This window comes from Lolium rigidum, chromosome 1, assembly GCF_022539505.1.
Source record: "Lolium rigidum isolate FL_2022 chromosome 1, APGP_CSIRO_Lrig_0.1, whole genome shotgun sequence".
In the NCBI taxonomy this organism is placed as follows: domain Eukaryota; kingdom Viridiplantae; phylum Streptophyta; class Magnoliopsida; order Poales; family Poaceae; genus Lolium; species Lolium rigidum.
Genome location: NC_061508.1, coordinates 171707581 through 171716797, shown reverse-complemented (window position 1 = coordinate 171716797; position 9217 = coordinate 171707581).

The following is a 9217-nucleotide window of genomic DNA, read 5'->3' as shown; positions in this document are numbered from 1 at the left end:
GAAGCGACCAACTAAGAGAGCAATAATGGCGATAATTATGCATAGCGACAAAACATTATCAATCAAAGGATAAAGTGATATTACAAGTCAAAAACTAAATGATCATAGAGGTTTTAGTTGACTGGTTATAGTCATAGCATGGTATAAGCATGTGCCAAGTCAACCCAATAAAGCATCAAAGGAGAATACCACAATTATCATGCTTTTATGATAGAAACAACACATGATTCTTTTAATGACACATTATGAACTCTCAGCCATTTGAAAAAAGTCATGCTACAACAATAAATACTAATAATATGACAAGAATAACATCCAACATGACATGCCAAAGTCTATGCCACAGTCTAGACAAGCTTCGTTTTGCATCACTATAGTCATGAAATATTTTACTCGTATCCAACACCAGTCAACTTATTTGGAATAGCTCTCAGAGATGAAATAAATTATTGACCAGATAGATAATCATACATAAATAAAGAATACTAACGAGCTCTGAATAAAATTATAATCGAAAATCAAGAGCTAAATGCAGTACTAAAAACTAGAACACTCGCACAACAATAAGAATGAAAACTAGAATGTTCTACGCAATGAAAACGGAGCGTGCCTCTCTCCCACACAAGAATTCTAGGATACAACCATATTCTACATCACACAAAACAAAATAAAACTAAAAATAATAAAAAAACGCTCTAAGAACAACTCATAGAGTATAAAGCAATAAAAATATAGCGCATAGAGAGATGACCTGTTGCTTTGTTGATGAAGAGGGGATACTTGGGCATCCCCAAGCTTTGACGCTTGTACCACTTGAATATGTATTTGAGGTGCAGGGGCATCCCCAAGCTTTGACGCTTGTACCACTTGAATATGTATTTGAGGTGCAGGGGCATCCCCAAGCTTGATCTTTTGTCCATTATTCATCTCATCACATCATTCTTCTCTCCCTACACTTGAAAACTTCCTTCATACAAAAATTTCACACAATTCTCTATTAGCAGCATTACTTCAATCAAAATAAACAAATTCACTTGTGTTTAGTACTAACATATATCAAAAATCTATTAAAGCATTAGCTACTGTAGCAACACTTCAAAAAGCTCCTTGATCACAAGAACTCAAAAAAAAGAGATTTAAGAGGCAAATGCAAATAGTGCAGAAATATGTCAACTAAGAACAGCAGGTAAAGATCGATTTTTTAGAAAATCCTCTGTTGCTCCTATCGAAAAGTGGTAAACTAACGAAAGTTAGATAATAACCTGGGGCATATTCATAAAAAATGACAGCTCAAAATTCCGCTTTGGCTATGATTACGGATTTTTATGGTAACAACACAGAATCTGTTTTCAGGACAGCAACTTCCCCAAATCTTACTTTCTTCCTATTAGAGGCTATTCTTGGAAAAACAAAACGAAATAAAAATGATAAGGAGAAGTTATTACAGAGGTAACAACTTCTAAGACTCAACATAAAAGAAAAGTTACGGAAATAAAACAATGGGTTGTCTCCCATAAGCGCATTCTCTTTAACGTGTTTCAGCTAGGCGCGGTAGTTTGAGAAGATGCTCACATAAGAAATATGAATTGAAGTAAAAGAGATCATCAAGAAGAAAATATGAAACACATTTAAGTCTAACCCACTTCCTATGCATAGGAAACTTGTAAAAAAGTAAATCAAAGAGGCACATAGTAACAAGCATACGAAAGCAAAACAAGTGCAACTTCAAAATTTTGAGCATATAGAGAATTGTTTTAGTAACATGAAAACTTATACAACCATATTTTCCTCTCTCATAATAACTTTCAGAGGAATCATGCATAAACTCAACAATATAACTATCAGAAAAAACATTATTATCATGAGGCACATGCATAAAATAATTATTACTCCCAACATAAGCATAGTCATTCTTATTAATTATAGTGGGAGAAAATTCAACAAAATAGCTATCATTATTATTCTCATTGCCATAATCATCAAATATAGGAGGCATATTGTAATCATAATTAACTTTCTCCTCAATAGTAGGTGGACTGAAAATAACATAATCATCATTGTAATCATCATATATTGGAGGCATACTATCATCAAAGTAAATTTCCTCCTCTAAAGGTGGGGAACTAAAAAGATCATTTTCATAAAAAATAGCTTCCCCAAGCTTAGAATTTTCCATAGCATTAGCAATAATGGTGTTCAAAGAATTCATACTAATAACAGTGGTACTAGCATGCAAGTAAAGTTCCATAGGTTTTTTAATTTTCTCTTCAAACACCTCATGTCCTAAATCAAGATAAATACTATAAAGCTCTCTAATTTTTTTGTTGTCTTCCATTAAGCCTAACTAGTGAAAATAAAAAAAAGAAACAAAAATATGTAATTGCAGAATCTAAATGAAATAACTTCGAGCACTCACCAGCAACTAAAAAACTAGCCAAAGGATGTGAGTACCTTTTACCTTACCTCCCCGGCAACGGCGCCAGAAAAGAGCTTGATGTCTACGCACGCTTCTATTCTTGTAGACACTGTTGGGCCTCCAAGTGCAGAGGTTTGTAGAACAGCAGCAAGTTTCTCTTAAGTGGATCACCCAAAGTTTATCGAACTCCGAAAGGTAGAGGTCAAAGATATCCCTCTCAAGCTACCCTGAAATTATGATACAAGAAGTCTCTTGTGTCCCCAACACACCCAATACACTTGTCAGATGTATAGGTGCACTAGTTCGGCGAAGAGATAGTAAAATGCAAGTGATATGATTGAATATGAGTGGTAATAGCAATCTGAAATAAATATGGCAGCAAGTAAACATGCAGTAAAACAGTAAATAAACGGTGATCCGATGCTTGGAAACAAGGCCTAGGGATCATAGTTTCACTAGTGGTCACTCTCAACAATGATATCATAAAGGAATACAACATATAAGCACTTCACTATGCTACTCTGAACTACTCTCCGGCTGGATAACGAACACTAATTCACCATGTAGGGATGCAAAAGAAAACCTTAAAGATGTATTCCGAAGTACTAATGAACACCCCGCGCTGCAATTTGAGCATTCATAGGCGATACTAACACACCACAATTTCATAGAGAAATCCAACTCAAATCATAATTCAGTGAACAAGTATTCTGTGGAATGTAGCCTAAGAGACCCACATAGTGCACACACTCCACCTTTACACACGTGGGACAAGGAGTCTCCGGAGATCACATAAGTAAAATCCACTTGAATAGCATAACAACATCTAGATTACAAAGCTCATGGTCACATAAAGATCACACTATGGGAGAGAGAGATAGACCACATAGCTACCGGTAGAGTCCTCAGCCCCGGGGGAGAACTACTCACTCCTCATCATAGGAGTCAGCAACGGCGATGGAGATGGCAGGGTGCCGAAACAGAGACTTTGTCCCCCGGATCTTGTCTGCGACGGCGGCGGAGCTATGGAACTTTTCGTGGACGGAGGCTGGTATATTTAGGTTTTTTGTGTCGAGAGCTTTATATAGGCGGAAGGGTGAGGTCGGTGGAGGCCTGGTGGCCCAACACCATGCCTAGGCGCGGGCCAGGGCCAGGCCACACCTAGGGCAAGTGTGGCCACCCTGTGGCTCTCCGCCGTCTCTTCTCTGGACTCCGTATTTTCTCCGGGAAAAATAGGAACTTTGGATTTTGTTTCGTCCAATTTCGAGAATATTTCCTGTACAACTTTTCTGAAATACCAAAAACAACAGAAAACAGGGAACTGGCACTGTGGAATCTTGTCCATAGGTTAGTGCCGGAAAATGCATAAAAGTGCCACGAAGTGTAAACAAAACATATAGCAATTGGTGTAAAACAAGCATGGAGCGTCAGAAATTATAGATACGTTTGCAACGTATTTGGCCCAAAGTGACAAGCATTACGCATACCAAGTTGCAACAATGTCAAATATACTAACAACGGATACTAGGCATTATGCCCACAATAATCTTATAGCTATTACATGACCAATCTCATCCAATCCCTACCATCCCCTACAGCCTACAACGGGGAATTACTCACACATGGATGGGGGAATCATGGATAGTTGATGGAGAGACGGCGGTGATGGGGATGGTGATGATCTCCTCCAAATTCCCATCCCGGCAGGGTGCCAGAATGGAGCTTCTGGTCCTCAGATTGGGGTTTCTTGTGGCGGTGGAGCAGCGGAACTCTTTCTGGAAAAATGTCGAACCCCCCCCCCTCGGTTTTTAGGTCCAGGGGCTTCTTATAGTGCGAAGGAGAGGTCGAAGGGGTGGCCGAGGCGGCCAGACCACCCCTTGGTGCGGCCAAGGCCTATCCCGCACCAAGGGTGGGTGTGGGCCCCTCGTGGCCCCCCTCCGTCTCGTCTTCTGGCTCCGGGAGTCTTCAGGTGAAATATTGGTTTTTATACATTTTCCGGGATTTTTCCCGAAAGTTGGATTTCTTTACAAAAATAAGACACCAGAGTAATTCTGCTGCTGAAAATATTGTTAGTCCGCGTTAGTTGTATTCAAAACACACAAGATAGAGGGCAAACAATAGCAAAAATGTTCGGGAAAGTAGATACGTTTTGGACATATCAGGCCCAATGTGTATATAGAATTACAAGAATGCTTAATGAAAAGTAGTATTTAGTAGTGCCTAGATTATGCCACCTCAACCTCAACAACTATTTAAGCCACTTGGATGATTCAAATGTGGATTATAGAATTATTTCTCTGATTCAAAAGCTGCTCGTACACTTTTCTCGAATAGTTTTGGATCATGAATATTAAATGACAACAATATTCCCATGTTTACATAACGTTATCAATCCTAAAATCTCACTTACATTAAGTGAAAAGATAAATCTGATCTCCTTAAAATAAAAAATGCACATTTATAACTGTATTTAGAGAAAAAGACATGTCTCAAGAAATCACGCGGTCCGAAAAAAAATCAAGGACTGGCAATTACTTTCAAGGGAACGAAATCCACCAAATGTAACTCTATTCGTTCAAGGTCATAGAAATTGGTAAGGAAAATTTCACTTAGATTCAAGGTGGGAAAATGGGATTGGTGTGCTAGCCACCTTGCTAGCAGTGTAAAGTTTGCTTAGAGTTTTGAGAAGTATTAATGAAGGTGCTAGTTTGAAGGACTCACCTTTATGCTTCAAGTTACAAAAATATTTGCGACCCACTATCATGAATAATCCTCTTGCTCGCAACAAGGAACATGCAGTATCTTGCAGGTTTCTTCAAAACGTACACATCCATGCGATCCCTTGCAGACATGATATTCCTAAACACCAAAAACTGCTCACGAATAAGAACGAAAATACAATAAATTAAAATCTAAAATTCACATTTCAAACAGACAGCGCCATGTGATCACAACATGATACAACATATTCTGCGCAGGAAGGAGAAGCAGATGGACCGTTTGATCAGTGGTGCTAGTAGAAAATTGGCACTAAACTGAACCAGGACCGAAAAAGATGTGTATTTCAGTCAAGAATATCAGCTCTAGGCAAAGAATCCAGCAAATCCTTGAAGTGATACATAAACATTTTTCGATATGGGAGCATAGCCCCGGTCTCTGCATCAATAGATGCACACAGCCATGTCATTTATTTAAAAAGATGTTCAAAGTGTACACTTATTACAATCATGCAGTATCTAAGGTTGCGACAAGGACCAACCAAACAAAGATGAAAAGTATACAAAGACTATCCATCTTCAATTCTTCTAATATGCCGCCATCCAGTAGCCTGGAAATTAAAAATCCCGTGTGACCGTCAATCATCAGCTAGGATGACAAGGCTAAGAAGAAGGATATTGCTACCACGAGCAAATCATCAGCTAGAAGTGCAGCCGAGAAGAAGTCAAGTTCAACAACTGCACCCCTCAAGGCCAAGCAAACGACAAAAGAAAAAAGAGAAAGGAAGTTCCCCTCCTCGGAGATCAGCCCAAACAATCGATTCCAGCACTCAAAGTGTTCAATGTTCCCAAGCTGTACCAGCCGGAACATGGTGATTTCGATATGGAAGAAGCTGCAAGGCTAGCGGCTGCCTGTAACGTTACCGTGGAGGAATTGATGTATGCAGCAGATGCTGCACTACCCACTGCTGATATAGCTCCTAAATTTGTCTACGGGGCCGACTTGGTCAGCACAGAGCAGCTGCATAAACTGCCAACACATATGCGGAATTTGCATCAGTGGTACCTTGATGCATGCAAGGAGAACATAATGTACATCGTGGCGACTATACCATGGGAATATTACTACCGAAAGGAGGAGATCCATATTGAGATGAATGAACTCTGGCAGTTATTCAATTTAGAAGCCCTCGACAAATCTCTCATGAGTTGCTATTGCTTGTAAGTTATTAACTACATATAAGTTTATTTTCATTCAGTTCATGTTCGTTTTCATTGCATATACTCATTATATCTTATGTGTTCTCTATTATGCAGACTGAAGATCAGTGAATGCAAAAGTAATAATATTATCAATATTGGGTTTGTTGACCCGGATAAAGTACATGTTCAAACGGTAAAGCATAATGCCCAAGACACGGGGAAACCTACTAAGGTTTTTGGGGAGCAATATTTCTGTGATTCAATATTGTTTCCTTACAACTACGAGTGAGAGTCTTAATGATCTTTTATGCACATTCAATTTTTCTTACTCGATGTTAAGTGTAATTCCTGACGTATATACATAACATGTGCAGCTTCCACTTGGATTCTACTAGACATTCAACCCGATAAGGGAATAGTTGAAGTAAGAGACCCACTGAGTAGAGGCGTGGACGGGTTCCACGACTTGCAGAAGTTGCTCCAAGTGTAATTTCCTTCATCGCCGCGCTATATCTTTCGTGAGATATCAATTAATTATCCACTCATTCAATCATTCTTGGACCGCTTTCAAGAGACACCGTAAGGACGGTACCTGGGCAGAGAAGTTAACATTTACTCCTGTACCGTGCCCTCAGCAGCCACAAGGGACGAATCTATGTGGATACTACGTTTGCGAGTCCATTCGCATGTTAACCACTGAGACGCAGAACAAAAATAAATTCAACGTAAGCAATAACACTCACAAACTTTATTTATTATCGTCAATATTTCGTTATCAAGATTGATATAGTCATACTCATCTCATTTTCGTATATAGGTCGACTACATGCGGGACAGACTCCAACCAAAGGAACACCTACTAGGAATTGCGGAGGAACTGGCGGGACTTTTGGTTAAAGAAGTACTAAACAACAAAGGCTTGTTTAGTCCAAATAGATGCTCTACCTCCAAATAGACGGTCGTTAGTACCGCTTGTCGATCGTGAGCTAAATGTATATATATATATATGTGTAAGGGGAATCTACATGTAAGGGGAATCGACTTTTGCTTCCAACATTTGTTTGATCGATCTATATATATATAATGAATGAACGTGTACCACTGATCTAGTAGCGTACAAATATATCCAACTTTTATTTTCGAATGGCGGGGGGTGGCGGGGGGGTGCTGCACCTCTCAAACCCTAAAGCAGCAGCGTTGTGCGCTTGCCACGTAGAGGGCCTTTTGTCGCGGGTGGTAATACCGCCCGCGACAAAAGGGCCTGTCACCTGCGCGACCCGCGGCTGCCACGTGGTGGACCTTATGTCGCGGGTTGTAAGAGACCCGCAACAAAAGGGGGACCTTTTGTCGCGCCTCCCTTGTCGCGGCTGGCCGCCCGCGACAAAAGGGTCGTACGACCCGCGACATTAGGCCTGTTTTCCACTAGTGATAGATGGTTGCATCCAGTAGCCATAATATCCCGCTGGTCCTCCAAAAGTAGGTATGCCCATACCTGTATCCAATGCACCGCGTGAAGAATAACCTGCAAAAAATTGGTTCCCTTATGTTTATTAAACACAATATCATTTCTACTAGTCCATATCGACCAACAAATTGCAGAAACACCAATACGAATATGTTCTTTATCTTTCTTATTCACTCCATTCAACCAATTACCGAGCATATTAGTAATATTGGATGGAGGAGGAATGTTATAAGAAAAGAAAACCATCCTCCAAATTAGTTTTACGAACGTACATAAGATAAACAAGTGGTCAATATTCTCATTCTCATCACAGAAACAACATTTTTGACAACCTGTCCACTTTCTCTTTATCAAATTATCCTTAGTTAACAATACCTTATTACTAAGGAAGCACATAATTTTTTTATCTTAAGCGGTATTTTGATCTTCCAAAGGTACTTACGCAAAAATCTAGTATGACAGTTCATAAGATCCAAGTACATAGATTTAACTGAAAACACACCCGACTCTGGTAAGTTCCAGATAAACTGATCAGATTGTTAGATGCACCGACATTAAACGCTCACATAGATGCAGCCACCTATTCCACTTATGTTCATTTAGACTCCTAAAACCAATGTTAATAGGCACTTGCCTCAAAACCGTAGATACCAACACAACACGAGATGTAAATTCTATCATGCAATGCAAGACAAAACAACATGGTTCAAAAATAAGGGAGGAAAGGATGGTGCGTGCCTCCAATATAATACATCAAACGGAAGTATAGTGAAAAACGGAATGACACGCGTAAATATATGACTCCTTTTGTTCAAAACAGAAAACATAATGTATGATCCTTGAGGACACATGTGAAACTTATTCAACTGAAACCCAAAACACACACATGAGACATGCATAGAGCCACATACACGATACATTCACATCAATACACCAGTGGCTTCTTGAAATAATTGGTTATTAGAAGAGCTGTAGAACACACCTTCAGATTTCAGAATAAAGTCAGCTATCAAGTATAGACATCATTTTCCAAAATTAAACTCAGTTATGCTCTGCAAATTTCAAATAGACCTCGGAGCTAAAGATGCCCTGCTTAACGAAGCAGCCGTTGATAAATAACATCTCACACAAGATGGGAAAAAAGCACAAGAGTGTTGCATCGTGCTAGCCATACATGCATGTATGGAGAGCTAAAAATCCATGAGAGTAGGTGATGATAAAATGATAGAGAAAAAGACGGAATATCAAGTTTCCAGTTTAGGTGCGAGCTCTGTCTTTCGGCTGATTTTTTTGATGGCCGGTGGCTGGCGATACCGGAAGGCTTATCACATCATCAAGGAGAGAAGGTTTCCCCACTGCATATCATGCCGACACCCATTATCCCGCCACACACGCCGCCGCCATTGTCGATGCAAT